Source organism: Falco punctatus, assembly GCF_963210335.1.
Source record: "Falco punctatus genome assembly, chromosome: Z".
In the NCBI taxonomy this organism is placed as follows: domain Eukaryota; kingdom Metazoa; phylum Chordata; class Aves; order Falconiformes; family Falconidae; genus Falco; species Falco punctatus.
In genome coordinates this window covers 65,694,065-65,713,923 of record NC_137586.1, presented here as the reverse complement: position 1 = coordinate 65,713,923, position 19,859 = coordinate 65,694,065, and the positions used below count along the sequence as shown (strand labels likewise).

At 36.4% G+C, this 19,859-nt stretch overlaps 1 long non-coding RNA gene across 1 annotated transcript in view; it reads right to left on the bottom strand.

Annotated features, from left to right (window-relative positions):
* LOC308056395 overlaps nt 1-19,859 on the bottom strand; it is a 145,150-nt gene that overhangs the window by 25,882 nt on the left and 99,409 nt on the right. The window lies entirely within an intron of this gene.

Here is a 19,859-nt window from a genome sequence, read left to right as displayed (position 1 = left end):
AGAAGAAAAGAACATCAAGGAACAGAAACTTTTAAAATGAGGCATGTCAAGGAAGATTTCCAGAGAATAGAACTAGTTATAAATGTTAATATTGTTTTGGCCAGGTGACTTTGAATGAGACAAAAAATAGACCCTAATGAAATATCTTTCTATGTAAAGGCTCTTTCAGAGTCCTAGATGTCAAATATTATTTTCAGTCAGTGTTAGATCCATTTAAATGAGTTGGTTATGTTTAAAAGGCTTACTAAATTAGCTCATACACCTAGAATGAAGTGTGTATAATTCAGATTTCTTGGTTTTGATGATGTTTTCTTATCCTGATTATATTCCCACAAAAATTCCTTTTCTTTGTATTTACATTGTCTTTCACATGAAGAATACATGAGCTTGGGAATACCATTTGAAAGACAGGTAAGAAGATAAACTGGATTTAATGTATGTCTATACATAGACCTGAAATATCAGATTATTAGGCACTAGTTAGATGTTCCTTTTGTTGATGTCATGAGTCATTGATGAGAACTAAAACATTAACCTGTCTTGTGAGGAAGCAAAATCTATATGTTAATGCCATTATATTCCCCATTAATTTGACTTTCTTTCTCTGTGTGCATTTTAGTGTGTCCACAGATACTTATAATTATGTATTGAGTGAAGCGTCAGTAGTGTCAAAGTTGTAAAACTGGATATTTAATATCCTTATAATATTTATTTGTAAATCTGCAGGCTGGCTGGTGAGTCACTGACACGGTTGCAAGCATTGCTGTGAATGATGTACTTTGGGAAATTTTTATTTGCATTTTTATAGAATAAAAAATATAGCAAAGTAAAGGAAAACTCTATGGTAAGTAAGATAAGTGGCACAGTCTGACTGAACTAGTATACAGCATGTTGTCAAAAGTGTCTTTTGAGAATGAAAATATGGTCTTTTATATTCATTATTTTATATTGCTTATTTATTATGTGACTTTTGTTTTCATTTGAGAAGTGTATTTAAGTTGCCTTGTTCTTGATCAGTTGACAACTGCTGTCTTTCAAAATGTGTGTGATGCCCTAGCAGGTGCCTTAGAGGTGCATGTCATGTTTTGTAACCTAGGAAAAAAAGATGTGGAAGGTTTATGCTTCTCTCTTCTTCCCAGTAAGGAAATTCTGGAAATATCAAAGGTAGAGAAAACTGCATCTAAACCACTCATATCTTGCATTATGATTTTAAGTAGTCTTGAAATGTCAGTGAGTTGAATATAGCTGTTACAGTGCTTTCGTATTACAAGGAGAAATCTGTCATTCCAAGTAGCTTTTAAGACTGCCAGTAAATGACTGCAGAAATATTCCTATTCCTGCCTATAAATGACTGCTAATACCTGGTTGTTCTGACAGTCATCAGAGAAGCCGATACTTTGCCAAGCTTCCTGGGGTTATGGTTGGAGTATTGGAAAATCAAGGATCTAGATACTGTACTGTATCTTGAAAGGATCTGGCTGAGCCATGAGTTTAACTATCACATTTATGTATTCCTGGGCACTTAACCCCACTGTGTCTTAGTTCCCCATCTAGACAGAATATTAGAAGTTCATTGACTTTCTACCAAGAAGATAAAACAATTGTTTCTGGAATTGTCATAAAATGAGTATGTGAACTATAAAAATGCATACATAAAGAGAATACAGGATTAATTTATTGGATTACTTTCTTGGATCAGCTTGATTGGCAATGAAAGCTTTAGCTTGTGGTGTTTGGGGTTTTTTTCAATTTGTCAAGCCGCCGGCTTTCTGATTTTAATGAGATGTGTCAGTTGTAATGCAGATTGTCTGTATTTCAATTAAGTTCCCTTTGATAGCATGGATTTCTTCTTGTGTGTCATGGTGTTTTAGAAGTCCTAATCTCTTTTTTCTTTGTTTCAATAAAATTTATTTGAATTTGATTTTCCCTTTCAATTCTGTTCCTGTTTTGGGGAATTTTTTTTTGCTTATTTGTTGTACCCCTACTCATTATTCACATGACATGGTACAGAAGGGAGACTTGACTGATGAATTGCAATATATTATTTGCTTGGTTTTGAGGAAGATTTTATTTTTCTTTTTTCTTTCCTGTTCTGTCCCCAAACAGGACTATTTGTAACTGGTGTGGTAGTAGCAATTATTTCTTCAAAAGAAAGGGAGCTAGTACAGAGCTCAGGGAGTGTCACTTTGCCCAAAATTGTCATCTCAGTGTGACAGTGGATGTAGTACAGATTTTTCTGGAGACTTATATGGTCACAAAATGCTGTTGTATAGTATTTTATATAGTTTTCGCTATTTATTTATTTTTACTAGGAACCATGGAGAGACACAGTTTTGTACTAGCATATTTTACTACCCAATTTTAACTACTGTTTCCATGGATACTTCTTCCATTCCAGCACTTTTGTGATTGCTGGTTTTAATAGGCTACCAAGAAGTCACCCTCTACCAGTACAGAATGACTAGGCAGGGAACAAGCTAAGTTGAATGGTGTCCAAAGGAAAACAGAGTTCTGTTTTGGTTTTGAAGTTTTCCTGAAAAACTCATTTTCTAAAACTCTTTAACTTAAGAAGCTGAAGATTAGGCTTAAAAAATGTGTTTCTAGAAATGAAAGTTTCCTTAGCTATCCTGTGTGCATGTCTTCACAGTTGTGCTTAAAAGAACCCTATCACACTGGTGTTAACTTTCTTCCAACAAAAGCAGAGGCATTGTTAAAAAAAAAAAAAAAAAAAAAAAAAAAAAAAAAAAAAGCTGTTTTTCTTATTATTCTAAAATGCTGTTTTTCTTATTATTCTAAAATGTGGAATGCAAATTTGTGTTTCAAGATTAGGAACTCTTACTTACAAAATAAATACTTTTCCCCCCATGTATCTTAATTCATAGAATTTCCTGGCTAGTCTTAATTAAAAATTATGATGTTTTCTTTAAATAGCTTCAAGCATTTTGAGTTGAGCTAACCCTTGCTTCAGTTTTCTGTTTCATGATTTGTGGTTTCTGTCCCTTTTCTTCATTTTGTGTTTTTACTGAAATTGAGATAAGTCACAAAAGGCTAGCAAGATCTTTGATCATCCTTTGATAAGGCGCTAATAAAAATGAAGTTAATGCATTCTTTCCATAACAAAATAGTAGGTAGCTTTGACAGGATTGATGCTGAAAGTCATTTTCTTGAACAGTGACATTCATGTTTCTAAGAAGATGAAAGAAATATTTTAATATTCACTCTGCTTTTTTTCACTGCTTTAGACTGTGATCTCACAGATTATGTTTCAATAAGGAGCACTTATTTTTCTTTTCAAATTAAGCTTTCAGGTTTTGTTTTTTCCTTTCTTCTTTGGCCTGTTATAGAAGATGTTTAACTTATTAAAAGACTGATAACACCTACTTTTTACTTTTAAGGCAGTGGGGAAGAAGATTAAATGTCTAAATCCAGAGCTACTTTCTATGAAAACTGTGCGCTAATACCTCATCTTTAAAATGTCATTCTACATACTTCACATTTTTAGACTCACTTTCTTACAAAAGGAAGTACTTTTTTAGTATATATTTTACCTCCACATACCTTACACACTTTACACACATTTGGTATCATCAGAGGTGTTTTCTTCTTCACATAAAGGAAGATTAAGAAAAAAATACATTCTAGAGTAAAGTTGCCACAAATACTTTCAAAGTTGACTGAGGCGTATCAGTGTGCTGATGTTGCTTATGATTGCTCACTGATCTCAATAAAAAGCACGTTGTAAGCTGAAAGATTAAATTAACAACCATTACCATGTTTACTTTTCCTACTTTAACACCTATTAAGCATAATTTATCTGTGTGAGGGGAAAATAAAGACTGATTTAACAGCAAGTATTTAACTGTATTAAAATCTAAAAAGTGAACATTCACTGAAACCTACTACTGTTTTAAGTTAGTTATTTGCATTATTTGCCATATATTCACATTATTTACTTTATATTATACCATATATTGAATAAAGGTTATTTATTGATTTATTTATGTACCTTTCAAAAGAATTAAAATAATCTACCCTGTTTTGAAACTCCATACAATATAACATAAATTATTCATTTATCTTTTCTTTGATTGTTAATTTAATTTGTTCATGCAAATAGAAACTCATTGTCTGGTAGAGCAACTCATCTTTTTCTATTGCATTAGTGAAAAATCATTAGACTAATGAAGACAGCACAAAGGTTAATACTGCTGTACATTTTTGTATGAAAATATTTTAAAGATTAAAATCTTTTTTCTTCTTTTCAAAAAAACACAAAGTAATTTTTTAAAATATACATTTTATTTTGATATATTGCATCTGATTTTACAGGAAAAAAGAGTTTTTATTAGAATAAAAAATAGTAAGGAAAGCATTTATTGGGTGTAAAGGGCAAGGTTTTGGTGGGGAACACTGTAGGAAGGGCCTTTGTGGATGGGAGCCAGGGGCTGCCCTGAGTTGAACACTAGTAGCTCTGCAACAGATCCATGACAGAATACATCTCAGCCTCTTGTTATGAATGAAATGCTGTATTTTAGGAAGTTTATGTTTTTGTTTTTATAGAATGCACAAATGAGCAGAGGAAAGGGGTGTGGGGGAGCAAGTGACTGGCTGTGTGGGTGCTTGAATGTCAGCCAATGCCAATCCACAAAAATATGGAAACAGTTCTACTTTTCTTTAAGAAAGAAAAGAAAAAAAAACCCCTTTTTTCCCCCTCAAAATATAATAAAAAAAATAATCTGGTAAGACTATTACTCAAATGTTGGGGGTATGGGGAAGAAATTCCTGTTTTTTGCAGTGAAGATTCTACTTTTCTGTAGGCTCAATGAAAAAGCATTTTAATCTTCATCTGCTTTCTCTTACGTACTAAATCAGGTGTAAACAACTCTACACCTGATTTTACGCAATTACTTTTCATAGAAGATGAATATTTCACAGAGTCCCAAATGTGTCCTTTTTATCATCTCTAATCAGATTATTTTTTACATTGAAGATTTTGTCTATCTGAAAAATCTGTATTCACAAATATAATGTACATTAAGTCCTGATAAGCAATGCCCAAATTAATAGTAGGAACTTTTATGTTCTCTTTTCCAGTGCTCTGCTACCAGGGTGACATGGCAATTGCACTACACCTAGATATTTTTTTTTTTCCCTATTTCATTATAGCCATACAGGTCAAAAGGCAAGGCCTCAGGATGTAGATTTGCTCAGTATGCACTATATATGTGCTCCAAATACATTCTTATCAAACATGCAAATCATTAAACTAAAGAACAAATATTATTGCATATAGCATTTTATTCAGTTCAGAAACAAAAACACATAGACAGGGCAACTTGATTCATGCCTCGTTTCAGTCAATTGTTTTGTTCATAGTTTCATTCATGATTTTCAATTACTGTATTATTATTATCATTATCATTATTATCATTATTTATTATTATTATCATTGTTGTTGTTATTGTTATTATTGTTATTATTATTACTACCATTTGGGGAACATTAGCAATATTAGAAAGAAGTACTGAAATTTTATGCTGGTTTTACCTTTGGATTCAGAAGTCAAATTTATGGAGACTTTTGAACTGTTGGAAATGTCCTTCATGGGGTGAAAGGTGGTCTGTGCTGTCGAAACAAACCAAAAAGCCCCTCACAAATTTTTACTTTGGGTAAGTGTTACTTTACAACTTCTCTATTTATGTATTGCTGTTGTATGTGGGTTTATTTTTCAGTTTTGCTTCTTGTTTCTTTATGTGTGGTCAGTCTGATATTACTCTGGATTTATTAATATTTTTTTCTTTGTTTGGAATTTTAATAGTACTTCTTCCCTGTTTTCACAGCAGAGATAAGTGTGGATGCATAGGTCCTACAGGAAACCTGACTGGAAGACCTTTCTGTCTTTCTGAATCAATCAGTTGAAGCTACCACTAAACTCCGAGCAACACTTTTTTTCATATTAAGTTCAGAAAAAACTATTTTCCAAATGTTTATTAAAAAGATTTTTAGTATTTATTTTTCTGATCAAACTGATATGAAAAATATTTAAAGTAATTTTGCTTTTTAATAGCAACTCTTCCTTATATGTTAGTGGAAACTGAAAACATAGACTTTTGTTTATATTTGATAATGTAGGATTGCATCTTATTTTTCCCTTCCACCAAGCATTTTTTAACAAGAGCATTTAAAATAGAGAAGAACATGTTTGTATATATTCAGATATTAAAAACCCCAAATAAGGAAAGATAAACTTCCTTTAGCTATCTGTTTGGTATATGTCCTTCCATTTATTCTGCATTCTTTCATTTATGTCTGATCCTTTGGACCTATCACAAACTTTTGAGGAATTGCAAATAACAATTAAAAAGTCTATTTGGAAGATGTGCTTCTTAAATTACCCTTCATTCAAAGCCTAACCCAGTCAATAGTCAATCCAGTATAGTTCTCTGGCCAAGGCTAGGGTCAAATAAATAATAAAATATCCAGAGTAGAAGCAGAAATTTTGAATTCAATTTCATTTCATTAAGGCTCTTCATATAATCTTATGTGTTCATTGAATTTACATCTCTTTTAGTGCTAAAATGTACAAATACTGCTAAGATTCACAATCAAAACCTGTAAGAAAAGATGTATCAAAATGTGTAGTTGTGAAGACTATTTTCTTCTGGCTCAAAGAGAAGCCCCATTACAGCTCTGTTGCCCTTAAGGTTGTTTGTCTTCATAGAGGAATATAACTGGCATTTTCCTTTAGTTATATATAGTGGTACTTTGTCAAACATAAACTGACTGCATGACTTGGTTTTGCCCACATCGTATTTTCACAGATTAACTCTGTCATTGCTTTTATCTGTTTACATTTGGCTAATCTTCTTCTGTATATTTTTAGTACATTTAGCCATTTTATTGCCCTTTCAATGATCCTCTGGTTTTATTGCTGACCAAGTCATTTTAATCTTTTCCTATATTTCCTCAGATGCACGGGATCTAAATAAGCTAGATTCCTTCTTACAGACGGGAAAAGCAACATTATTTTTCAATTGTTCTCAATCTGTTCCAACTCTTCCTTACGAAGAGTCAAATATTTTGTCGACATTGTGTTGATCTTATGTATTCTTCATTTCGTGCCTTAGGGCATACTAATTTTATTGCATACTCCCACAATGTGCTAATAATGTTAAAAAGAAAGTCCTCTATCTAGCACTTAGCTTCACCACATGGACATACCATAGTATGCTAGAATGCACTGTGCAGTGAAATATCTAAACTAAATGAGGCTATAGCTAAAGTTACAGTAATTATTCACCAGGTACATCAAGAATTGACATATTTCTGTGACCTGTTCCTTCCCCCCAGCTACTGTGAAATCTGGGATCTATGTTTTCTTGCTTAAGAAGGAAGGGAGGGGGTAGCATTTATCTGATAAACTTTCCCAAAATTTCTTTTTAAAGAGGATTAGAAGTTTCCTGATTTGTTTCTAATGCCAGGGTTACCTGTTTCACTCACTACTGTTCCGCAGAGTACAGTGTTTTTTCACTTTTGACTGAAAAAGGTTTAAATAGCAGAGGACATTGAATATCCTTCTAAGTACAGAGCTGTTTTGGTTTTTTTCTCCTTCAAGAGATCAAAATAGTTTATGCACCATGCTATCACAAAGTACAATTTTCTAAGCACTGTTTCTAAATGAAACAGCTTCTTTTATGCATGTTTATGTGCATGTTTTCTAATTGAAAACACGTTAGCCTTTGAGCAATGCCTAGCTCCTAATGTATAATCTTTGCTACTTTATTGTTAGGAGGGTAAATTGCTAGAAACATTTGAGCCTTTCATTAATGCAGTTTTAATGACAATAATACAGGGTTGTAAACACTTTGATCTTGTATGGATGATATTTTTTTCCTTGAATAGTGGTTCAGCATTTACCAATGCAGATCCCATAGTCAGAATCCTGGGTCAATTTCAATTTACAGGCTTAATTTTTCTGAGTTTCTCATGGCTTTTCATTTTTTCATTAAAAGAAAATAAGCTCCTTTTGACAGATTCATCTGCTTACATTCAACTCCTACCACTTTCCCAGATGGCAAAACTCTTATATTTTAATAGCCAAACTGTCCAAGATACAGATGTGTGCAAAATGCAGTGGTATTTTATTTCTGTCAAAGGAAACACACGACATCAGTACATTCTGCCTAAACAACGCAACACTACACTTATATTGGAAAACTGGTATGAATACCTGAAGTACAGGTCTCCTAAATAACACTGACTCTCTATGATGTTCTTTCTTTTGCTTTTTACAGCAGTTGGTAGTTTCTTTGTGCATTATATCAATGATTATGTAGACTACTTGCTGTGCAGGGGCTTCTGTGGGTCTTTGGAGTTCCAGGCAATGAAATCCAGCACACTTGCTCTAAGCAGCTCTTGAGGTTATGTCCACTCTGTGGTATGGATGACATCACATGGGTTGCTAAATGATGAAATGCTGTTCCATATAAAATTGCATTACAACACTTCTTTATGCTCTGCCAATAATACAAGCTTTATAAATGAAAATGTAAAATAGTAATTTCAGTTATTATTAGACTGGAGCAAAACCCAATAGCAAAAGTGGCAGTTTTCATTAATTATCTTCAAAGCAATGTGAACAAATCTTGATTTTTATTAGTATATTCATAATTTTTGCAGTAAATCATTGTTGGATATACATAATAGCCAACTGAGAGCAGTTTATTAGGTATATATCTACTTCCAAGTTACTTCACACTTGCTTAGTTAGGTCATCTAATGAAATAGAAATTTCAGCATATGTATCTGATAGATAACACTGGATAAATCACAAAATACTTTACAGGTTCCAAGCGATCCTATGCATCAAATGTTTTAAAATTATCTGCTTTCACACTGAAAAACTCCTATTATATATCTAGACAGCAAAAGTCCTGATGATAAAGTGTTATTATTATTACATAGAAGAGCAAATTTGCTAAGTTTTATTAATACATTTGTATTTGTCTTTAATAATATTTATTAATATGTTTTATTAATAATAATTAATACAATTAAGTTCCACAGAGCTTAAAAGATTATCTTAAAGAGATTTTATTTAAAATTTTTGATAACAGAAAAATGTTCTCCCAGAAGATTTTCATAACCCTAGCAAGATGCTTCCCATTTTGTTTTTCAATAGCCAAAAAATAAAGTGGTAACTAAAAACTACTACTTCAAGTTTAAAAGATATCTGCCGGGCATATTAATTTTCCTTGTTAATCATAGGGGAACAGATCAGAAAATGCTTACAGTGGATAGTATCTTCTGAAACTATACAGATAACAACAGAAAAAAAGTTACAGAGGATTCCGATGAAAATTAAGAGACAACCATGTTGCTTTCAAGAATATCTAAAATTGTAGCAAACAGTACAAAATTTTGTTCATAAATAGGTTTCTTGCTTTCTTATTAAGAACTATACCTTTGCCATGAAATTGCTGAAGTTACAAGAAGTCTTTCACTTACAAGAAAGGCATCTGAAATCTGTCCTGTCCAAGTTAATTCTGCCTTACCCACCACCCAGGACTACTTACATCACAGTCAAGGTGCAATAGCAGTAAAGCAAAGCTGATTGCCTGGGAGAGACAAAAATAGAATTTTAATATATATATTTAAATAACCTTGCCTTGTCAGCCGGCTGTCAACCACTGTACTTACTCCCACTGCTGTACCCTGTAGTAGACACCCATTCCATCCCTCAGTTCCCACCTCCCCAAACCTTGTGAGCTCTGGACCTGTGGAAGCCCATGCTGTTGAATCTTCCGGTACCTTTCCTAAAATTGTCTGTACTGCTGCTGTGCTATCTGGTTTGGGTCTGGCTGAGGTGGAGTTAATTTTCCCCGCCGCAGCCCTCGTAGGGCCGTGCTTGTACTGGTAGCTAGAAGGGTGCTGATAACACAGCGGTGTTCTGACCACTGCTGGGCAGCGTCCCGCAGCAGCAGGGCTGTTCTCTGACCTTCCCCCCTTCACCAGTGGGCTGGGGGTGGGCAAGATCTCGGGAGGGAACATAGCCAGGACGGATGACCTAAGCTGACCAAAGGGATTTTCCATACCGTATGATGTCTGCTCAACAATACAGCTAACAGAAAAGGCGGGGGGAGGGCAGACATTTTTTATTTGAGACATTTTTCTTACAGAGCAACTGCTATGCATACTGAAACCCTGCTTCCTAGGAAGTGATCAGACATCACCTGCTGATGGGAAGTAGAGAATAAAATATACTGTTTTCTGTTGTTTCTGAGCACAACCTTTGCTTTTGCTTTATTAAACTGCCTTTATCTTTATCCATGAGGGTTTTTTTCCATCTTGTTTTCTTCCATGCTGGCCAGCTGAGGAAGGGAGTGTTAGAGTGGCTTGATGAGCACATGGCATCCAGCAAAAATCAATGCATCACACTATCATATACTAAGAGTACAGACTCCTAAACACAAGGAAGACTAGGTGACCTGTACTCCTGCTCTGGCTGGTTTGTGGAACTAGGACCCTGAGAGCATAGACACAAATGTCTATGCAATGCTCTTTCTCTCATCCCTGATTAGGGTTTAGTCTGAGTCTGTGCACAGAAGCAAGAGGTCTGTTTAGCACTCTATCATATTTCTGTGCTGCTTCTCCTGTGACCACAAAATAGTCTACATTTTAATCATTGTCTACTTGCATTTCTTCACAGCTTACCAGGAGATTCCTACAACGACATGCTTAATGCTTCTTACTCTGATTCTACAACTGCGTATGGATTTCTTCCATTGTTGACTGCAAGCATTTAACTACTTCAGGGTTGTTGAATGAAAGTGTAAATAAGAATTTTAAATGAAGCATAGCTGCAACAGTTAAAGATGGAAATCGGGAAACATAAACACCTTTTTAGTTTATGTGGGATAATGATCAACACTTTACTTGCCTTAGAAACAGATGTTTTTATCTTCTTGGCTAGTAGTGGTTTAGGCTTCTTTAACGAGTTGGTTTGTCATTCAGAGCCAGAGACTTTCTTAGCTAAATCTTTCTTGAATTCCCAACAGTACCTTCCTTCAGAACATAGCATAAAATTTGGATGCTTTTAATTTGTTCACTTCCTTACTACTGGATTGGTAATTTGATTTGGACCAGTCTCAAGTTCTCAGTCGTTACATTTTCCATCTGTTCTGCCTTTATTATACCACTATGGCTTTTCTTCTTCTTTTTTACTCTCTATGCTTGTCTGGTCAAAATGGCTGTTTTATTTTCTCTTCCTATATTGCTTCTTTGTCAGTGTACAGCAAGAGTATATTCAGCCTTCACTTGTTGAAGTGAAGCAAAAAAAATAATCTGAATTAGTAACTGTGGACACCTGGCTATATTAATTTACCAGCAGACAAAAGGGGATGGGAAAGATTATACAAATGACTATGTTAAAGAATCTTTGGGGGTGTTGGTTGACAACTGGCTGCATATTAGCCATCAGTGTGGCCATGAAGGCCAATAGCATCCTGGCTTATATCAGAAATAGTGTGGCCAGCCAAACTAGGGAAGGACCAGGGGACCTGCAAGGAGGTTGTAGGCAGGTGGGGGCTGGTCTCTTCTCCAAGATAAAAAGTGACAGGACAAGAAAAAATGACCTCAAGTTCCTACCAGGGAGGTTTAGATTGGATAGTAGGGAAAATTTTCTCAGTGAAAGGATTATTACACATTGGAAGAGGCTGTCCAGGAAAGTGGTTGAGTCACCATCCCTACAGGTATGTAAAAGACATGTAGACATGGCACTTAAGGACATCATTTACTGGCAGACTTGGTAGTCTTAGGTTAATGGTTGGCCTTGATGATCTTAAAGTGCTTTTCCAACCTAAATGATTCTATGATTCTATGATTAATGAACTGTTTGTATATGACACACCCTCCACTGATGAACTAGTGAAACTGTGGAACAGTCATGTCTTGTAGATATATTTATAGTAGTATCTTAAGCTACAATTGCTATCAGCCTTTATGCACACAGATTTGAATTCTGCTCTGTTCAACTTGCAACCAAAAAATAAAACTGAAAAAGACAGAGATTATGAAGACACAACCTTTTTTGAAAAGGCTGCAAGAGAAAGATGTGGAAGAGTACAAAATTTCCCATGAAGGAAACATCTGTAGATCTTTTATTCAAAAAGTTAATTTAAGTCATCCATAACTCTAGAAGGAAGGAAAGCAATTAGCAAAATACCATTGCTCTGGCTTGTTTCAGGGGTTATCTGTAGCTGAGAATTGCTAAGACTATGGTAAGTTGTTCACAGTTTGGACACTAGCATCAGATGGGCTAATACAGCGATGTAGAAAAGAAACTAATTATAATGACTAAGTGACACTGCTGTAAACACCTTCCCTTGCCTGAAAGGCTCTATTCTTAAGTACAGTTGTGCCAGCTGGCTGAAATGGAAGAGATTCCTTGTATAGATAGATTTGTCATATTTACAGGAAAGGAAAGCCACAATTCACACTTCATATTGTGTGATCTTATACAAAACTCTTGAATCTTATGATAATCTTGCCTATTGATATTCAGAATTCAGTGGTTGTCCTTCAAATCATTTATCCTTTAGCTATAAAGAGAGGGGAAAGTAGCTATTCTGGGCATATTACTAAAAACACAGGCTCTTAGGTACATTACTACGGCACAGGTTCTGCTTTGCAGGTGGTTTGTCAGTGTCCTGATACCAAAATACTCTCTAAATACCCAGGATCCTAACTTCTACAAATGATAGAATTCAAAATCTACAAAATCAAGATTTTCTGAAGAATGAGGTTTAGGTGCCTGTGTCTGAGTGCAGCTTGAATCATATGGTTCTTTGAAGCTGAATTCCTTAACAGGACAGTAGGATTTTTTAAGGCCTCTGTAGCCTGTGTGCCTATGTTTGAGAAAATCAGAACCGGCACTTAGCGCAGAAGCTCCTGACTGATGTGTTCTTTATTTACTACGGTTTCTGTATGTCCTTGGCAGTAACGATTCTGTCTTCAAAGATTTTTCAAGTGTGTGATTATAGCAATATTTTTTTGGCATTCTAAGGATAAATGCCAAAGATTGTTGCCCAGCTAATAAAACAATGCTCCTTCTAACACAAAAGCTGCATGTAGAAAAGATATGTAGACTGGAACTGTCAAGAATCACTGCAAAAAATCACTAAAAATGTAAGGTATATCCTTAATTCTAGAGCAAAACAGGGGGAGTAATACACCTATATAGCTTGATGCTGTACAGTGCAAATGATGCATTAACTCTATAACATCGAACAAGATCTCTGCTTTTTAAAAACATGATGATTAGGAGACTTGGAGAATGTTTTTTCTTATTGCTTTACTTTTGGTACATGATACTAGACAAATTTGTCAGCAAAATTTGGAGCTTTTTATATTTTTCCAACTACTTTTCTCTCCCACCTATACCTGATAAGAAAGGATTCATCAGAGTGCTGTGAAACCTCTGCCTTGCTTTAGAAATGATGGCAGGTATTCCTTCTGCTGGCAGCTATTTTTCCAATACCGATTTGTCCAAGTGTTGTAAAAGACCTGGATTCTTCCCTCAGCTCTGTGTGATAGGACTCAACTTCTCATTTTTCAGAACGATCATCTAACAATTTTTAAAGGCTGTGTGTGGACTTGTGGACATGATACCTTCTTAAATCTAAACTTTGTATGGATAGGATAAATAATTGAATATTCCAGTCAATGGTCCAGTGGGTATTTATTCTACAGACAACAAGTTATTGATTAACATTCGACTGTCCTTAGTTCCAGTCCTCATTTTCCTCTCCCTTTCCATGTGTAATTCACAGTGTTTAGCTTGTGGGCTTCCCCTCAGGAAGCATGAGCTCCTGCGTATGATCTGAATGAGTACAATGGGTGCCTGGGTGTTCTTGGGAAACATGGAGATCTTGTGTGAGGTTGAATGTGCATACAGAAGCTCTATAAGAGCCTTGACATTTGTCCTCAATTCTAACTTTTGATAACCACCTGGCATGAAGAAATTAAATAATTGGGGTTTTGTAAGAGGTATCTGTTGTTCACAAGATTGATCTTTCATGTTTTAAAGGTGATTTAATTTAATTGTTTTTCTTAGAAACCTACCTAGGAGCAAAAGAAGTGACGAGAAGCGTGTTACTCGCTACTGGTCTGAAAATTGTTTATGTTCTACAACGTGGCAAATAGTCAGTCCCCTTTAGAATTACAAACAGCAGGTTCTTGCAGCACTTCATACATTTCCTTGGAAAAAGTGACCCCTGAGGAGAAGCATAAAGGTATCTGAAGTTGTAGCTCCATGTGTAGATATAGTAATGCACATCTATTATTCCACAGTGTGTGGAGTACATTTTATTATACAAGTGAACTGAAAGGCAGTGCATCTCTAACTGGCATGACTTGTTTAGTCTGTTGTACATACTCTACAGTGCTTATTGACTAACAACAGAATAGCAGAAACAATAGCAGAAAAGATGGATGGAAATACATATAATGCTTGTTTCTTTCTCAAGACTAATTGTTCTAGACATGTAAAGTGCCATCAGGTGATGAATGACCTTGGTCTAGAAAAAATATTGATTCGGTTTTGGAAAAACTGTACTGACTATGCCTGTGAATACAATTTCTGTTTTCTAAATCTCTTAAATTGTGTGTGAAGGCTTATATTTTCCAATATTAATACACAGAGGCGATTTCAAAATTCTTTTTCAGTGAGCAGTACATTCGATTACTTAAATTTCTTAGTTTACTCATTCTATTCTCTCATTATGTCCCTATAAAATGCAACATCTGAAAATTAGAGGTATTTTTTAAATTCTAAAAATGTTTTGGGATTTTTGCATATAGAATAATTATTGCACATATCCTTTCTGAACAAACAATGTAGGAAACAGGAAGGAATTGTACACCTTAAATTCTGTGTGCCTATGCTGAATGGTATGTGTTAATGTGGAGTTCATACTCACTTTTAAAGCACCTTAACATTTGAAGGTAAACCCAAAAATCAGTTCAGAAACTCCCTCATGAGTACGGTATGATTTCTGCAGAACTGCCATATCATCTATGGACCCCTCCTTTAAAATACAGAAGACTTGCTGGTCACTGAAGCTTCTACTTCCCCAAACTTTCCCTAATATGAAAGAGGGAGAATGAGGCAAGGTGATGCCAGATACCTGTATTGCACTGACCAGGTAAACCTGTAACATAGGACTGAAGGAGAAGTGTACTGGCTCTGTACAGGGCTAACGGTGCTTTCCATATCTTTGGCATAGATATATGGGGTGAAAGTGAATTCTAAATGCTTTAATGATGTGAAATATGTGATATTTCCATGTTGTGGAAGTATGAAATATTCACCAGGACTGTAGAAGGCAGAGGGGAGCTCACAGGGGAGACTGAAGTTCCCCTCTGCCTGTCAAGCAACTTTATTCTTTGTTGCTCACTCATTTCTACACCTACCTTGTGTATTTCAGACTTCATCTCTCCACTGAAATGGCTCTGGTGGCTCCCTTGGAATCTCTGTCTTACTTCTATATAGAGTAGCCTACAACTTCTGATGACCTAGACAGTGGAAAAGAAAAATCATAAGGCCCAAGCAAAACCAAGATACACAACTCAACACTCCAGCCAGAAAATATTTGTAAATAGACAACAGCTTAATGCTTATATAACATTAAAAAGTTTCTTTGCAGAAATATTTTAAAACTTGCAATTTTTGGATGCAAAGAATGTTAAAAGCTAAGAAAAAAGTTCAAATAAATAAGATTTTAAAAGAATTCACTTGAAAGAAGCAACGTTGGTTGTATTTTACAGTGCATACCCGACAGCATACATGCTACTCTTCAAAGTTTACATTCAAGAGGAGGAATAAGGATAGAAAATATAATTAGCAAATACTATTTGCAGTAATCCAGTGTACATTCATTGTACCTGAAAAAGGAGGGGAAAACATGTTATATACAGCCGCAAAGAAAAGATTCGCTCAATGTGACAGTTTTTATTTGCAGACTTTAAACAATGTTGCTGTTAAAGTTGGCAGGACTTCTTGAAGCAATAACAGACCTATGAATTTTCAGCTCCAGACCACTTCAGTTCTTTGGCCACTATAGTTTATGTCTCTTCACATCCTCCCTAGCTGGAGGTAGTCTTTCAGATGCTTCACTACTCTATTTTTTTGTTTGGGTGCTCCCATGCTGAAGAGATTAACATGTAGTCATAGAAACCAGCATAAAACAAGCACAAATTTGCTGTCATGACATTGAGAATCTCTCAGTCTTTTTTCCCTTCTTTTTTTTATTTATTTACTGGATTCTTACCTAAAAGAAAAGATGAGGATTAAAGGCTTCCAGTATAATTATACAACTTTGGAATTACATGAGTACTATTAAATTTTTATATTGTGACATATTACGGCTAAAATTTTGGAAATAATTATTGTAGTTATTTCAAATGGTGTAAACACTTGTGAAATTTGGTTCTGAAACACTTGTCTATATATTGTTGTATAATGCCAATCCAAAGTTGGTTTTGGTCATTTCACTTTAAGGAAGAACAAAGTAATTGCTTTGTTTTTCTTCCCCTGCTGAAATACTGTGAATATAGTACTTTACTTGAAATTGATTTTCCTTCTTCAGCACATATGTGCAGTATTTCCAAAACTGTTTGAGCTAAAGGTGCCAAAACGTTGTAAATTAACTTTGAAAATTTTCTGGAAAGAGTGAATTTGTTTGAAAGGTAGGGGCTTTAAAAAGGGAATGCAGACCACAGCTACAGTTACAAAAGTGGTGCGAGGTATTATCTACTATAAGCTAGTTTGTACTATTTCCTTTTCTCCAATCGAATACAGCCTGGAACAAGGAGTGAACATACGTTTACTTTCCTTTAAATAGTTTATTTCACAGGATAGAGGGATAATATTCAGGTACTATGTTGCTTTCTAATTCATGAGACACATACATACTCAGTCCCAATGTCCTGACTCAGGGAGACAATAGAATAGAATCAGAACAGCCCAAAATTGAAAGGACCTCAGAAGATCTTCTGGTCCAACCTTTTGTGGGAAAAAAAAAAAACAAAAAAACAAAAAAACAAAAAACTAGGTGAGATTATCTAGCATTCTCTCCAATTGCATCTTGAAAACCTCCACTGATGAGAACTCTACCTATCCATGAAGAGGTTGTTCCAGTGACAGTTTGTTCTCACTGGAGAAAAAAAATAAACCTCCATATATCAAGATGAAACCTCTCCCAGTGCAAGTTGTACGTTGCCCCTTGTTCTTTCCATGTGGCTTTTTGAGAAGGGAGAGCCTGTATTCCCTTTGTAGCTGCTCTGTAAATATGGTGATGCTGCGATGAGGTCCCCTGGAGGCTTGTCTTCTCCAGGGCAAAGAGACATTACCTGCTTCAGTCTTTCCTCATAAGGCAGGTTCTCCAGCCTTTTGATCATCTTTGTGGCCCTCCTTTGGAGCCTCTCCCGTCTGCCTGCATCTTTTTTGAACTGTGGGGACCAGAACTGGACACAATACTCCAGATGCAGCCTGACAAGCACTGAGTAGGGTGGGATGATCATGGCTATGCTAGTAATGCTTCTGCAGCAGCAGCCAAGATCCAATTTGACTGTGTTGCTGTAGCAGCGCACAGCTGACTCAGGTTCAGCTTGTTGTGCACCGGGACTCCCAGGTCCCTTTCTGCGAGGTGCCTCAGAAGCAGCACAGATGCCAGCCTGTCCTGGGCTCTTTGGCTATGTCACCCCAGGTGCAGGACCTTGCACTTGGCTTTGTTAACTTCCACTCTTCCAGCCTGCCTGGGCTTCTCTGTAGGATGGCTCTCCCTTCCGACATTTTGACCTTACCACCCACTTTGTTGTCATCAGCAAACTTGGTTTTCATCCCCATCATGCAGATTGTCTATGAAGATGGTGAACAGCACAGGGCCCAGCAGAAGTCCCTGCGATATCCTACTTGTGACATGCTGCCATTCTGAATAATAAGTACTGATCAACACCTGTCATCATGGCCTGTTAGCCATTTGCCCCCTTATCTCGCAGACCACCAATCTAATCTGTATTTTGCAGGTTTGTCCAGGAGGAAACTGTGCGAAATGTCATTGAACATTTTCCTGAAGGCCAGGTAAACAATATGCACTGCTCTCCCCATGTCAATGGAAAGTGTTCCTTTGTTGCAGAAGGTGAGCGGGTTGGTCTGACATGATTTGCCTTAGTAAATCTATGTTAGCTTTTCGCAATCAACTGTTTAATCTGACTTGCTATGGTTTCTAACAGGACTTGTCCTATTACCTTGTCAAAGATTGAAGTCAGATTAATGGGTGTCTAGTTTCCTGGGTCCTCTTTTGAGCCCTTCTAGTAGATTGGTATAATATTTGTCATCTTCCAGTCATCATGGATGTCCCCTGATCTCCAAAACTTTTCAAACATTAGAGACAGTGGCCTTGCAACAAAGTCAGTCACTTGTCTGTTACACCCTGGGGTGGACTCCATCCAGGCCCATAGATTTATATGGGCTGAGCACTTTAAGAGTCCACAGACAATCCATTCCTCTGCTCCTGGTTGGTCAACACATGAGTTGTTCGAGCTACTTGATCCTGCGATAAGGGGTCCAGCTATGCCAGTAAAGACATAGGCAAAGAAGGTATGGAGAACCTCTGCCTTGTCAGCATTATCTGTGACTGGTTTCTCTGCCCCGCTTTGCATTGGGCTGGTGTATTCCCTGTGTTTCTGCTTATTGCTCACCTATCTGAAGAACCCTTTCTTGTTGTTATTGTCATCTTTGGCCAGTTTCAGTTCTAGCTAAGCCTTAGCCTTCCTGACTGCGTCTCTGCATGCCCTAGTAAGGTTTCTGTAGTTCTTGATGATTATTTGTCCTTTCCATAGCTGGTATGCTTCAATTTTTGTTTTTAAGGAAAAAAACCCAACACCTCATTTTTAAGCCAGGATCATCACTTGTTATGCCTTCCTTCTTCCCCTTGGAAGGGGGTGGACTGTTCTTGTGCTTTCAGGAAGCTATTCTTGAATAACTCCCAACACTCACAATCTTCTTTGCACATCATGAACACCAAGCGTGGAATCCCTCACAGCTGGGAACTGAGCATATTGAGGTTGCCTCTTGCAAAATCCAAGGGTACTGTACCACTGTGGATTGGTCTTCAGTGTGCTCATTAGTATCTTAAAATCCTCAGTGTCATGATTACTGAATCCAAGGCTGCCATCGGTACTTATACTGTAAAGTCTTCTTGGCATGTGAGCGGTGACTATAGCAATGAGCTGTTCCTAGTCAGCATGTCCAATGTCTGTAGCAGGAAGCAGTCCTCAACACATTCCAGGATGACCTGTGCACTGCTGTGTTGTTTTTCAACAAATGTCCAGGTAACAGAAGCCACCCATGATGACCAAGTTCTGTTGGCTCAAGACTTCTTTGAGCAATCACAGTTTTGTTGGCCTCATCATCCTGATGGGAAGGCTGGTAACAAATATGTAAGATCCCCCTTGGTGATGAACCTTTTAATCTTGATCCAAACGCATTTGATATAACCTACATCTATACAGTCAAATTTTTCTTTTACATAAACACCACCTCCTCTTCCTCACTTCCTATCTTGCCTAGAGTTTGTAGCCAATGTGGTTTCCAGTCATATGAGTTTTCAAAGCTTCTGTGGTTCTTATGAAACCATAACTGTCAGATGGAGCTCCAGTTCCTCCTGTTTGTTTCCCAGATTATGTGCATTGATATACCTTCACCTGAGGCAGCTGCTCTTAGGGTTCTTGTCTTAGGGGTTGAGGAGCACTCCTGACGGCTCTGATAGGTACAATCACCCATACTGTTGATTATGAAC